Below are 11223 nucleotides of genomic sequence, written 5' to 3'. Positions count from 1 at the left end.
ACAGATCAGAGGGAAACCTGCCCTGGAGTGCTATAACCTTAAGCCACCTAAAGTATTCTTAAAACTAGTTCTGTGTGTTAATGTGTGGACAATCCAGGGGTTAAGAGCTCCAGAAGCTACCTAAAATGAATGTGTTACAAAGCCCTTAGGTAACTGAAGGAATAGAATTTTTTGGAGAATCAGCTTGAGGTGGCATGAGGCTCCATGTTGAGTTGTTAGAGTATGAAATCAACAGGTGCTCAGCAAGTCTTAAGTTTGAAGAAACTTCCCTCACTCTTTGTTTTTGGAATTGAATCATTTAGTAACTGGTGCTACTACATAAATATTCAAGGGCTTAAGAGCTGCTGCACCACTTAATTCAGGATAGGGCCTGGAAAAAAACAGTAATCTGGGTACTGGGGTTGAAGAATCAGCCCAACATTGGATTTGGGTGCCATGGATGGTAGGGCTGTGTGAAATTTCAGTGGCCATTTCGTTTTGGATTTGGACATTTCATCGGTCAAAACACCGAATCTGAAATGAAATGCAGGGCTCCAAAACAGCTCCAAAATGAAACAGGCCATCCAAAACTTTTCGGATGTTTCGGAGCTGTTTCAAAGGTGGGCTTGCAGGGAAAGGTGGGGGAGGAGAAGGAAGGACTGTTCTGATATTGACATCTGTAGCTGGCCAGTGACAACGATCTGTCTCTGAGGTCCCTTCCAATCCCAGTGCTCTGGAGGAGGGACAGAGAAGCACCATAAAAAGGCTGTTTGTGAACTGCTGTCTGCCATTTTGCAGCTGCATCTGTGAGTGTCTGGAGCACAGCAGAGAGCAGCACCTGTAAGCTTGGCTTGCAGCTTTGTAGTGCTATGCTACCAAATTGCAGCCATTTGCCAGTAATCCTTTCCTATTGACCATTGCCTACCCTTCCCCCAAAATCCTGTTATTTTTTCTTTTTCTTTTTCCCCCCAAACAAAAAAGGAAGCAGTGCTTTGCCTGGAAAGCATTCAATACATACACATATATTTATTACATACACACACACACACACACACTTTTTTTCTCCAGCACATGAAATATGAAACGTGCCCGAAAGGCAGGTGCCAGGTCTTCTGGCCAGGGAAGGAGAGGGGGCAGAGGGAGAGCTGTAAGTCCCTACCTCCCTCAAATTTAGATGCAACCTCTTCTCTAGCACTCGCACGCATGAGGCTTCTGGTGCTGGTGGCAGCAAGGAGGTGGGACCAGTGCCTGCATCTGCACCCCCTCCAATAACACCAGCCATAATAATAACCCCAACACCTCCAGCGTGACCAGCAGCACCAGCACGATGACTTCTCTACCGCCATTTCAGTTCCCAGCCTAAGCCTTCCAGTGCCAGAGAAGGATCTGGATCTGGAGGCAGGGGACTTGAGTGCCCTACCAAAAGTAATTCTGGGGACTGAAGAGGAATATGAGTTTGTGCTCCACTCGCTCCAAGATCCCCTAGAGCCAGGTCTCCTTCCCTGGAAGGCACTTCAGAGGAGGTTGAGGTAGAGGTTGGGGAGGCAAGTGGCTCAGCTGAGTCCACTCCTCTTGTTGTGCCTCTGCCTGCTGAGGAGGGGGATCAGGCAGGATCTGCACCCCAAAAGTGATGGGGTAGTGTGGTGTGGGATCATTTTGAGGTGGCAGATGATCCCAGGTATGCTATCTGCCTGCACTTCTGATGTAAGACCAGCTGGGGCAAGGAGGAGAAACACTATAGCACCACAGGGATGCTGATGCATCTCTGCAGGCACCACCCCCTTGCCCTTGCTCCTCCTCAGCCTGGCACCAGTGGGAACATACCCAAAAAGAAGTCCCCCTCTTGCTTCAAAGCCCCCGTCCCCCCCAAAGCAGATGCAGGGCACCATGGAACAGTGTGGGAAAAGCGGGCACACAGTGGGGTGCGTTGCAAAGGCAAGTGAGATCACTGGGAGCATTGAGGAGATGCTTGCTCTGTATGGCCAGCCCTTCCTCCAAATGAGCATCCAGGGTTCAGGCAGCTCATGGCGCTTGTGGCCCCATCCTACCAAGTGCCCGCATGCACCACCTTCAACAGGATGGTGGTGCTCTCCCTATATGAGGCATGCATGGAGTACTTGAGGGAGGAGCTGCACAAGGCAGGTCCACATGTGGCCTTGAACTTCACCTTGGACATCTGGAGCAGCTGGGGTGGAGATCATGCATACCTCTCCCTCATAGGGCACTGGTGTCATCAGTCAGGCCATTGATGGGTTCTCCTTCAAGCCAAGGTGATGGATGAGTCCCACACAGCAATGGAGATCATGGGAGCAATGGGGTGGCTCATTGGGCAGGGTGAGCTCACCCGCAGGTTCATGGTCACCAACAATGGGGCCAACATGGTCCGTGATTGGCATCCGTTGTGTGGCAGATGTCAGGCAGGTTGTAGTGTGTCATAAATCCAATGTCTATATTGAGTCCATGAGTTTCTGTATCCAGGAGATTGATGAAGTGAAGTTCATAGGCCCATCCATGAAAAGTGGTTTGTAAATTCACTTTGAGGATCAGGACTGAGAAACTGGCGACAGAGTGGTTTTCTTGTGAGAAATGTGCCCCCGCAGGTAGCTGGGTATTCTTGTCTTTGATCGATTCTGGTGCGCAGTTTGTGAGGGTACTGGAGATATGTAGGCAGGTTTTGCATTTCTTGTCATGGCACGGTCTGGATCCATTTGGTGTATTTTGGGCTGTAGGAAGTTGGCTTCTGGTGATGAGGTTAGTGAGGTTCAGTGCTTGTTTGAATTTACAAACCTCTTTTCACAGATGGGCCTGTGAACTTCACTTCATCAACCTCCTAGGTACATAAACTCATGGACTCAATATAAACATTGAATTTATGACACACTACGACCTGCCGGACATGTGACACCCCAGGTACCTCTCCAATTTTACCTGCTACATCCCCCTTCCCCAGCCTGTCTCTCATCCCCTGACTCTTCCATTTCCATTTTCACTGACTGGCTTTCTTGCCTGCATTGTATGCCAGCCTCTGGCTTCTTTACTATTCTTTCCATCCAGGAAGAGAACACACACCAACTGCAGGTGCTTCCTTAGCCTGATGAAGGGTTTTTTTAACCTGAAAGCTTGCAAAAAAGAATTTCTCCAACTATTCAGTTTGTCTAATAAATGATATCAGATTGACCCTAATAACCTTGTCTGGGCTATGTCCTGAAACCAACACAGCTACAACCTGCGCCCCTTAACACACACAAGTGATACGAATTTTGCTTTCAGCAGCTTGAGGTGGAGTTTCCCAGAAACCCCTGCACTTATCTCCTTGAAACCTGGCAGGCTTCATGGCCTCAGCAGGGTCTATCATCTCTGCAGTTTTCATCCCATTCTACCTTCACACCCACACGTCATGAGTTTTGCTTTGAAGAGTTTGAGGTGCAGTTTCCCAGAAACCCCTGGACCTTTCTCCTTGAGGCTTGACAGGCTTCATGGCCTCAGAATGGGCTAGAATTCCTGCTAGTTTCATCTGAATCAGGCAAGAAATGAAAAAGTTATAGACAGTTTTGTGATTCCTCATTATAGCCTATGGCCAAAACACTGAAACACCGTTAAAATTCCCAAACAGGTCCGAAACAATTTCAGCCTAAATGAAACAGGGCAATGATTCAAAACACCAAAATGAATCAGTGTCCCTCCAAAACACCAAATCTGAAATGAAACAAAACGAAACACAGCTGTTTTGGACAGCCCTACGAGATGCCGAAACGAAACACTGTCTCTCTGAAATGCTGAATCTGAAACCAAAACGAAACACAGGCGTTTTGCACAGCCCTAAATTGGATGGACCCAAAGTTATACCCATAGAAGGACTTGTCCACCCAAAGCAGGACTTAGGCAGAGTTTAGGAATTTAAGTAAATGATTTTGATCCTCAAAACACAACCTAATCTTGCCAATGCTTAAAGTCTGTAGGCACCTAGCTTTTCACCAACAAAGCTCCCCATTTACGTTCTGTTTCTACCCACCCCTACAACGTCAACTTTGCCAGTTCTGAACATCTCAGTGTCTACCTTGTCCCTAGATCCAATCAGGATCCTCCAACTAGACATTCCCCACCTAACTCTGCCGAGGAGCTCAATACAGTAGGTATAATCAAAGCCTATATGATCAATCTCTGAACAAACAAACAAAAAAAAGCACCTTCTGCTGCTCCTGCTTTCAACCACATGGGAAAGGAGAAGTTATGTTATCCTGATTTTACATAAGAGCCTACTGATCAGAACACTGACTTCAGATTTGGGAAAACTTGGTTTCCCTCTCCTGCCTGAGAGATTTCAAAGCACATCTCCCACCGCCTACAAAAACGCTCTAATCCAGGGGTGGGCAACCCATAGCTCATGGGTTGAATCTGGCTTATAGAACCTTTTTATCTAGCCCATGGAGTAGGGGGGCTTTTGACAGCACTTCTGGTGGTGTTTTCACAGTAGGGAGCTTTTGTGACACTTCTGGGCTCATGCGGAGGCCAGTGAAGGGGAGAAATGGCAGTAGTAGCACTGTGTGTGGGAAGCAGTGACTGCAGCTCTGGCTTTGGCTGGGTTGGAAGTGGTCTTCACTCAGAACTAAGCTCCATTAAAGCAGCCCGCCACTACAAAGATGTTGCAAACTCCTGCTCTACCAGAAGGCCATCAGATATTCTGTGGTGGCAGAAATTCTCTACCGTTCCTCTCAAAACTATGCCATGGCACAGCAATGATTTCAAGATATTTTTGGTCTAGAAAGGGCAAGCAGAACAGGGTATATAATTCTAGCATAGTGTTTAGGCATTCATGAGGGACAAGGGAGAGCTGGGCTGCAGTTGCTACTGCAAGGATGTTTATGTATTTTATGTTAAGCAATACCTGGGTAAAAATACAAAAAGTGTATTGTAGGGCAAGACCCCTGTCAAGCGCAGGAGATTAGGTACCTAAAGGATATGAATTTCAGCTCCATAGGCTACTTGCCTAAAAGTTAGTCACTGAATGTTGAGCCTTACAACCTAACTTCCTTTGTAGATCTAACCCAAAGTAACCCCAGGCATTTTGCTTTTTAACATCCACATCATGCAACACTTTACTACAGGATCTGAGTCAGAAGAATGCAACATGTATCCAGGAACTCATTAACACCCTCTTCGGGACTCCTTGTTTCTTTTACCTGAATAGACATTTAAAAACATTAAGGTTTCTTTTGCCTATTTTTATAGTCCAATAAACTATGTTTAACACACTATTATACACTTTAAGATTATGTGCAATTACCTCCCTCTCTTGTAATTTTGTTCTTCAGAATTTCCACTCCCTTCTCATTTTTTCTCAAGAATATTTTATGCACCTTTGTGAATTCATCCACAATTCAGACCACCCAATTCCACCACACTTAAATGCTTTTTAAAAGTAATTAGAAAATTGGTGCAAGTCAAACTGGTTGCGATACAATTCTCTTCTTTCCATTGCAGCCTGTCTGTTTTTTTCTCCTCCTAACAAACTCACACCTTCCAACCTCCTCTAATGTCTTATCTCTCTTGCTCAGGTCCTAACATCCCATTTTTCATGATCTTGGGTTTATCCTCCAAGGCAGTTTCACTTCAGTGGCTTCACTTGGTCTTCATGGGCCTTACACACATGCAGGGAGCCTGCTCCTACTCATTGGAAATCCAGCGCGTCAGAGGAGACTCAATTAATCGAGTCTGCTGGAGCATATAAATTGACGTGCTCTGGCAGCCTTGCATGCAGATGTATCAGTGACACAGCATGTCTCCGTGCTGTGAAAATGGTGGCAGTGTGCTTTGAAATAAAACACGCTTTATGTGCTTTAGTTCAAAGTGCCCCACCACCATTTTCCCAGTGCAGGGATGTGCTGCACTGCTGATACACATAACACGTGATGCTTTTAATTAGTGTGGCTTGCTCATTAAAAGTGCCCAGTGCCACGTCGGCAGCACATGTAAAAATGCCCCATGTGATGAGATGACAGAACAGGTGTTGAAGTGGAGATTTAATAAACAGAAAGCACAAGATGCTACAGCTCATATCCTCTGCAGCTCATCCACAGAAGGTGACTTATAACACACGTGCTGACAAGTGGTGTTACACATGTACTCCAGGTTCCAGCAGGGGTATGACAACCTTTGAAACTCACTGGGCACACCTCCATGTGCTATTAGCAAAGAGCAATAAACTGGACATGCCATTTTCATGTGCGCTTGGGACCACAGCATACTGAGCCAGGTTGGAGCAGCCCTGGCCCGCAGCAGGCCCAGAGGGTCTGCCTGCAAGCCTGGGGCTGCCTCTAACCTGGCTCAGTGTGCTGCAGAATGGCTGGCTGGGGTACAAAGGTGCTACAGTAAGGGGCTAGCCAGCAGGCAGCCCCCACACTGAAGCACCCTCATGTCCCAGCCAGCCCTGTCACCATCTACATATGTGCTGCTGCACACTAAAGAACTCCACCATAGGATAGTACTTGTTTTTACAAGTACTAAACTATGGCAGAGTTAATTAGTTTCCTGTGGCTTAATAGGGCATATGTGTAGACACTGAGACTTTGCTGCAGAGCTAATTAACCTGCATAAATGTCTCATGTAGACGTGCCCACTGTCACACAAAGTCATCTACTGCCGTTTGAGTCAGATAAAAATGGCTTCAGTTTAAAAACATTTAAACACTTTTGATGTTAATGAATGGAATTTATTATTTCTTTGGACAAACTGTACTCAGAACAACACTGGTATAAAACTGAAGGAATTGCATTGATTCTGACTTAGTTAGCATAATTCAGGGTAGGTAAGAGGTGCAGCAGCCCCGGGCTCTGACCTAGTAGGGCACCAAAATCATCCTTTATCCTCATGAAGTCTACGCCCTGGCAGCAAGAACAGCCCTACAGCATTGCTATTGCAGCAGTATCCAGTGCACAGACACTAATTTACTCCTGCTTTAAGAGCAAGAGCCAGGATGGACACAGCACATTGCAGCTGCAGCTGGGGATTGTTTGGGATAAGACTCCTGTATGCCCGCCTCCCATTCTTGGAGTCTATGTGCCCCTCTTCTCATGCCCACTCTCAAGACCATGCCCTTCACATTCAGAACCGTGGGTTCCCCCTACTCTCCTGCAGGGTTTGCCCAGTCCACAAACCCTGCTGATTACACCACTTCTGCCCCAACCAATCAAAGCAATCCTGCAGCACTCTGAATTTTCAAAGCTTTGTATAAAAATTAATGACTCAGTTGGCTATTTATTCATTAGACAAAATAAGGTAAGAATAATCTGATCCCTTGCTGTATGGGGCAACCCAGTTGCTATGATACGGACAAGGGCTATTTTACAATGAACATATTTTGGATGAGGCAAATGTTTGTGGTTCCACCTGGCTCAGAAACATCCTCTGGAGGCCGGATCTTAGACTTGTTCAATTAAATGATACAAGAAGCAGGATCCTGAATTTGGTATTTATCCTCCCTTTCCTTTTTTGTGTCCTTGTGACAAGGGGTTTAGTAGAATTCATGATTCATTGAATCTGACAGGCCCACACCATAAGCAGTTCTGCTATGGCCTCCAACATGCAACCTCTAGTCAGTCAATCACGCACATTAGCACCTATACCATCCTAGCCCCTTTGGTGAATAGATAATCTGATATCAGATTTCTGTGTAGTCATTCCTAGTTTAACTACTTATTCCCCTGGCTCCCTCCTCTAATTCAAATGAGCAAGAATTTACAAGATTGTGGATCAAGATGGCACATCTCTGTATTGTCTGTAGCTCTAGTAGAATCCTTCTTCTGGTGGGTAACATTCATGGGTACACTGAACAGATTCCAAAGTCAGACTGAGCAAAGTATTTCAGCGTAGGAACCCCATCCCAATTTGGCAGAGCTGTCACATTCCTGGCAAAGACTTCCCTCCTAGACACTTACCAGCTGGTTGTATACAGATTCCACATGCTGAGCCCATGTGCTTTTAACTTCCTCAGGCCAAGAAGAATCAAGGTACTGCCTCTGGCTTCAGATTTCTACACTACACTCCTGGAATGTAGATGCTCCACCTAGCATTCCCTTCTTAGAGCCAACACCCTCTACTTCAACTTTCTAGGCCACGTAACTTCCACTGGTTCCCCAAGCCCTTTAATACCTAAAGTGCAACCTTTTCCACAGTCCCGACATTGGACACACTGACCCACAGTTTACCCATCCAGGGATATACAATAAAGCATTGATAGGCCATACCACACTTTACTTTCTTTTCTGTCTATACCGTTCCTCAGGAATTAGATCTGTGTCTTTCGGGGTGTGAGAGGGGGCCATCTTGAGGCTGGTCTAATCATTGGCTCACCCACCTATCTAAGGCAATCCGCTCACCTGACTCTCCTGCCACGCCTTTGATGTAACTCAGAAGTAGTTTTTCCTAGGCAGGAAGCTGCCTATTTAATGTCCTGATGCCAAGGGCACAATACACAGCTAAGTACCATCCCTACACTGTGTCCAATACCTTGCAGATGTCATCAGTATATGGCTCCAACCCCACACTGGGCCTCACTATATTCCAGTCTGATATTTTGGACCCTGCCCTGGATCCCTCCTACTCAGGCAGCCTAAACTCCATCCTCATACTGGGCTGAAAACCCCTCTAGGCCCTTTTCTCACTTAGCAGGAGCCTCCCCCCACACCCAGGACCTTTGGCCTCACAGGCATAGACAGAGGGAGAAAAAATTATTTGTGGGGGCTGAGCATGTGCGTGCATGTGAGTGTGCACAGCCCCTCCCCCCCACCCTACCCAGCAGGTAAATCTGTGGGGGAAGGAGCAAGGAGAGGGGAAAAGGTAGGCAGAGCAGATTGAGGCCCCTGTTTTGAGGGAAGGAGTAGAGCAGAGGCAGGGGCAGGAGCTGGGGTGAATGGGGCCCTGGCCAGGCCAGGTGGTGGGACAATCAGAGCCCGGGTGACTTGTCCAGGGGTGCAAGGGGCCTCCTGCCACTGTGAGCACCCTGGCAGAGGCCTGGGGGGGGGCCCCATCCCCTCAATCTGTGTGTGGGGTGGAAGCAGCTGCTGCTGTGCACTGGGCTTTGTGCTCTGCTGCCTTGAGAGCTGTACAATGCGATGAGCATCCTGCCATTGGGTGGGCAGGGGGCACAGCGCAGTCCAGCGGTGGCAGGCACAAAGCATCGCGCTGCTCCCGGGGCAGCTGCAGTGGTGCACAGAGCCAAGCACACAGCAGCAGCCACCTTCACCCCACACACAGATCTGGGGAGAAGCAAGCCACCTGGGCTTCCACCAGAGGGCACACAGCGGTGGGAGCCCCCCATACCCCTGGATGAGCCACCCAGGCTCTGACTGCCCCACCACCCACCCTGGCTGGGGCCCATTCACCCCAGCCCCTGTCCCTACCTCTGCTCCACTCCCTCCCTCACCACTGGGGGCCTCGGTCTGCTCCCCTAGCCCCTTCCCCTTCACAGAAATGCCTGGTATTTGCCTGCCGTGCTGTGCAGCCTGTGATCTACACACCAGGCTGCAATCCTGGCTGTGTGTGCATCCCTCCTGACCCCTGCTGCAGCCACCCAGAGCCTGCAGCCGGGCTGCCTTGTGCCCTTACCCACTGCCCCGTATTAGCAGAGGCTGAACCCTGTTAGCCCCAGCCTTCCACCACCTATTCTTGCAGGCCTGGCCTTGCCTCCAGGCCAGTCAGATTGGGTCTTCTCCCACCTACAGGCTGATCTGCAGTCTGCTCAAGCCCTTAAAGCAGCAGGCACAACCTGTGCTGTGCCACATGGGGGTTCCAAATCTTTTTTTTTCTTGTACATCGCTCCCTCGGGAGTAGATTCGTCCTAACCATGAATGCTATATGTTTTTTGTCTCTCCTCCCCACTTCTGAGCAATTTATACAACCTTGCCATCAACAATGTTCCCTCCCCCTCCAAAGCCTTTGTTCCTTCTGTGAGTTTCTCCATACAAGTCTCTCAGGCTCAATTTTTAAAGATCAAAATATTAAATTTAATTTTTGTTCTGCTACTGCAAAAATACCAGCCCTTCAACTCCAAACTCTCCTGCAGAGAAGCTGGTAGAAATTGGGTTTCCTACCTTCAGCCAACCAATTTATTCCAGGACGCTCCCATTCAAATAGATGACCATCACAATTTGTTCCCTGTTCTGGGAGATAAGTGACAAAGACCTGAGAGCAGGTGATGGATTCCACACAGGCAGAGGTATTCAGTGACAGCCATTTCATACAAATCAGCCAAAATTCATAAGCTGTGCATAGACAGATTCCCCGAACTAGATCAAAAGCCCTTCTGCACATGCTGACTATTAAGCTTACGTTCCATCCTGTTCCTATTTAGTAAAGCATGCCAGCAAAGCTAGAGTAGTCTTATTGACTTCAATAAGATGACTCACATGATTAATATAAAGCAGGAGTTTTTATGTGCTTTGCTGAATTCAGGTTTTAGTCAACAGCAAAGCTATGAGCATTGAAATAGAGCTAATATTAAACAATGTGAAAAAAACATTTATTGCCACTAATGTTATATTGTAGAAGTTTTTGAAGGATGTGTTAGCATACTCCTATAAATTGGAGAGGGAGGAGACTCTAATTCAGTCATGTTAATTTAACTGTATAGTTGAGGCCACAGAACGCTTTCCCCACCAGACCACTGATAAACCCAATATTCATATGTATGCATGTGCTCATGGTATCTCTGAGACCTCTCTGCATGGGACAGGCACTCATTTTAATCCACAAAGTCATAATCATCCATGTCAGGGATCTAGTAGCTTTGGGCTTTGATTTGTGATACATTAAAGCCAGTCACCTTCATATCTGATTGTACAGCCCTCTAATGTGTGACCCACAGAAACTTTAAAAACTGTTCACTTAAAGCCTGCTGTCAGCTCAAGAATGAACAGGCTAGGTTTTAGCTGAAGGCTAAAAGGCTGGTGGACAGTGCTTTCCCTTAGGCTAGCCCCTAACCTAGTAAGCAAGAGAAGGCCCTGAAGGCTTAGGTCATAACTATAGCAAAATTCCCTTCCATTTTTAGGGCATAGGAACAATTTCAGCATCTTGCTAATTATGGGAGTAAAAAGGGGTTTAGAAATCTGGCTGATACAAAACTGTTTCCACAGTGGATCCCATGTGGAGTTGTATCCTTGCTACTGTTGGGTACGACAGAGGTCTATGTTGTCTGCTCACTTTAAAAATGCCCTTTTTGAAAGACATTCACGGTTCTGGAATTCCTGC

Source organism: Alligator sinensis, unplaced genomic scaffold (genome assembly GCF_000455745.1).
Source record: "Alligator sinensis unplaced genomic scaffold, ASM45574v1 scaffold701_1, whole genome shotgun sequence".
Taxonomy (NCBI): Eukaryota; Metazoa; Chordata; order Crocodylia; family Alligatoridae; genus Alligator; species Alligator sinensis.
The sequence above is the reverse complement of the archived record's forward strand: the minus strand, read 5'-3'. Positions refer to the sequence as shown.